Source organism: Gavialis gangeticus, unplaced genomic scaffold (assembly GCF_001723915.1).
Source record: "Gavialis gangeticus isolate Ggan-Ray unplaced genomic scaffold, GavGan_comp1, whole genome shotgun sequence".
Lineage (NCBI taxonomy): Eukaryota > Metazoa > Chordata > Crocodylia > Gavialidae > Gavialis > Gavialis gangeticus.
Genome location: NW_017729025.1, coordinates 22,542,024 through 22,545,695, shown reverse-complemented (window position 1 = coordinate 22,545,695; position 3,672 = coordinate 22,542,024). Strand labels below are relative to the sequence as shown.

The 3,672-nt window shown below is 46.7% G+C and overlaps 1 long non-coding RNA gene across 2 annotated transcripts in view; it reads left to right on the top strand.

Annotated features, from left to right (window-relative positions):
• The window catches only part of LOC109299439, a 47,581-nt gene extending 46,529 nt beyond the window's left edge, over positions 1-1,052 (top strand). For both annotated transcript variants that reach the window (XR_002097846.1, XR_002097844.1), the window contains one exon: positions 959-1,052. This is a non-coding gene — a long non-coding RNA (uncharacterized LOC109299439). The remainder of the gene's footprint in view (positions 1-958) is intronic.
• The last annotated feature ends 2,620 nt before the right edge of the window (positions 1,053-3,672 follow it).

The window sequence follows — 3,672 nt, the reverse complement described above, 5'->3', positions numbered from 1 at the left end:
TGGGGTGAGAGACAGTGTCAAAAGCCTTCCTGAAGTCTAGGAAAACTATATCCACTGCCACCCCTGCATCCAATGATTTAGTGACCTGGTCGTAAAAGGCCACCAGGTTGGTCTGACAGGACCTGCCGCTGATGAACCCGTGCTGGTTGCCCCTGAGCATGCAGTTCCCTGCTGGCCCCTCCTGGATGTGTGCCAGAATAGTTTTCTCAAACAGCTTGCCCAGGATTGAGGTAAGACTGACTGGCCTGTAGTTCCCCGGGTCCTCTTTCCTCCCCTTTTTGAAGATGGGAACCACGTTGGCCCTCTATGTGATTCTATTAACTTCAGTGGAGCTGTCAGTGAATCCTATGAAACCATGTTTGCTGCTTATTAGAGTCACACTGGGCAGAGCACTTTGCTGCAGCATAGGATTGCTAGTTGTTACAAAAGTAGAGACCAAAGTAAAAATGCGAACGAGATGATCATGCATGCTCAGCAGTTGCTACCTGTGCAGTAAACACGCTTGCATGCAGGCTTCATTCTAGTGGGGGAAAAAGCTTGTACACATAAGGCAGGTTAAGTTGTTGGTGCTAATAAGCAGCTGATTCTGTTAAATGAGATTTTAGTAAGTGGCTGACATTGAATAGTGGAGTTGAGAATAGTTGATTTATCTCAGCTGTTTGCTTGTAAATGAAAAGGTTTTAGTTTTGGCAGAAAGTTAGAATGAAGAGGTGTACCTTGGGGACACTAAAAACCAAATAAACCAGAGAGCACTAAACTTTTATATTGTTGTGTTTTTTTGAATCCCATGATTTTTGGGAGCTTGACTCCTGCCAGCTCCAAAATGTTACAAGATCATCAGTAAGTCTGTCAATTTCTGACAGTGGTTGGGATGCTGATCTATGTCTATTGGCTAATTTGGGGAGTTCACATTTTGTTTTGTTTTGACATTTTTTACTTTTTTTTCCCAAATATCTAGAATAATGCCTAGAGCTGTCATGGAGTGCATGCACTCCAAATCCCATTGCTTAAATTAAAGCCAGTTCTGACAAGCAGAAGCACAACAACATTGCACCATAAAAAGGTTTGGTATCTTTTACTCCTTCATAGATTCATAGTTGTAGGGTCGGAGGTGACCTCAGCAGATCAAGTACAGCCCTCTGCCCAGGGCAGGAATGAATACTGGGCTGATATGACCCGCACTAAGTTAAGCTCATATGACCCCAGCTAGGTAGTAGTCAACCCCCCTTTTAAAGACCCCCAGGGTAGGAGCCAGCACCACTTCCCTTGGAAACTGGTTCCAGATCCTGGCTGCCCTGATTGTGAAGTAGTGCCTCCTGATGTCTAGCCTGAACCTATTCTCAGTCAGCTTGTGGCTGTTATTCCTTGTTACTTTGGGAGGTGCTCAGGGAAACAGGGTCTTGCTCATTCCCCTCTGGTCCCCCCGGTAAGTTTATAGATTGCCATTAGCTCTCCCCTCAGCCTTCTCTTGTGGAGGCTGAACAGGTTCAGGTCCCTTAGCCTCTCCTCGTAGGGCCTCTCCTGCTGCCCCCTGATCATGCGAGTGGCCCTCTGGACCCTCTCTATGCTGTCCACATCCCTCCTGAAGTGTGGTGCCCAGAACTGGACACAGTACTCCAACTGGCTTGACCAATGTCACATAGAGGGGGAAGATCACCTCCTTGGACCTGCTTGAGATGCATCTGTGGATGCATGACAAGGTGCAGTTGTCCTTGCTGACTGCGCCCTCACATTGGCTGCCCATGTTCATTTTAGAATCAATAATGACTCCAACATTTCTTTCTGCCACTGTGTTTTCGAGAAGGGAGTTCCCCAGCCTATAGGCATGCTGCTGGTTCTTCCTGCCCAAGTGCTACTCTGCACTTGTCTGTATTGAATCCCATCCTGTTCACATTTGCCCACCCTTGTAACCTGTCCAGGTCCAGTTGTATCCTGTCCCTCTCTTCTAGTGTGCCCACCTTGCCCCAAATCTTGGTGTCGTCTGTGTATTTAAACAGGGTGCTTTCATCCCCATCGTCCAAGTTGCTGATAAAGAAATTGAACAGTGTGGGCCCTAGGACCGAGCCCTGGGGGACTCCACTGCCCACCTTCCTCCAGGTCAAATATGACCCGTCCACCACCACTCTCTGGGTGCAGCCCCTCAGCCAATTTGTGACCCATCTGACTGTGTAGGCATCAATGCCACAGTCGCCTAGCTTTTCAATGAGAATGGAGTGGCAGACAGTGTCAAAGGCCTTCTTGAAGTCCAGAAAGACTACGTCCACCGTGACACCTATGTCCAATGATTTTGTGATCTGATCATAGAAGGCAGTCAGGGTGATCTGACAGGACCTGCCCTTAATGAACCCATGCTGGTTGCCCTTGAGCATCCTCCCCCCTGCTGGTCCCTCCCAAATGTGCCTCTGGATAATTTTTTTCAAAGAGCTTCCTCAGGACTGAAGTAAGACTAATGGACCCAGGCAACTATAGGCCCTCCTTCCTCCCTTTTTTTGAAGATGGAGACCACATTGGTCTTCTTCCAGTCTTTTGGCACCTGGCCAGAGCACCACGAGTGCTCATAAAGCCATGCCAGGGGCCCCACGATGACCCCTGCCAATTCCCTCGGTACCCTAGGGTGGAGAGCGTCTGGATTTGCTGATTTGACCATGTCCAGCCCTTCCAGAAGTTTCCTAACTTGGTCCTCCCTGACCCTAGGCCTGGCAGAGTCACTCCTGAGTCTGTCCTGAATCCCGGTGGGGGAGAAGTCCTGGTCCCTGCTCAGAAAAATGGAGGCAAAGACTTTGTTAAAAAGGTCTGCTTTTCCATCTGGTGCAACCACCAGATTGCCAAGCGTATCCTGCAGGGACCCCATATTGCCTGGTGCCTTTTTTTTACTCCCTATGTATTTAAAAAAGGACTTTTTTGTCATCCTTGATCCTTGTTGCTAGCCCTAGTTTGGTCTCCACCTTGGCCTTCCTAACAGCCTCCCTACAGACTCTTGCTGTGGAGGTATACTCCTCTTTGGTGATAGCTTCCTCCTTCCACTTGGCTTTCAGATGTTCCTGAATGCTTTTGGGGAGGCTTCCAAACTCTAAATAATAATAATAATAATAATAATAATAATAATAAAAAAAGGTAGTGTGTCAAATTTGAGCTCAAGGCAGATTTTGAATGAATGTAGTAGAGCCCTGAAAAGATGAGTATATAATGGAAGTGACCTCAATGAGGACCACTAACATTTGGAGTCATGATCACTGATGGTATATGACACATTAAAAATGCTTAGGGCTGGTTTGCTGGGCAACCTTCTATTATACTTTGGAGGAATCATCCTTTTTAGCCAAAATTGCTCAGAGGCAATGAAGACAGCACCATGCACATAAATTGAGCAAAACCAGTATGTATCTAGGTAACTGAGATGCATGCTGCAGAGTTTGCCCATTACTTTGATTTGGGAGGAATATGTAAATGGCTCGGGAAGCCCTCAGACAGCGCTGCTGAGCAATGTACACTTCACATGTGGTGTGGCAAGCTGTACGTTGTTATAACAATCCAGCATATTACAGATGTGTAAAGACACGTTTTCTTCTAAGCAGTCCCTATAAACCTTGTTAAATGCTGATGCTCCGTCCTTTTAATTAAAACAGGCTGGCATTTATGGTCGCATGTAATCAAGAAATGGAAGATTTTATA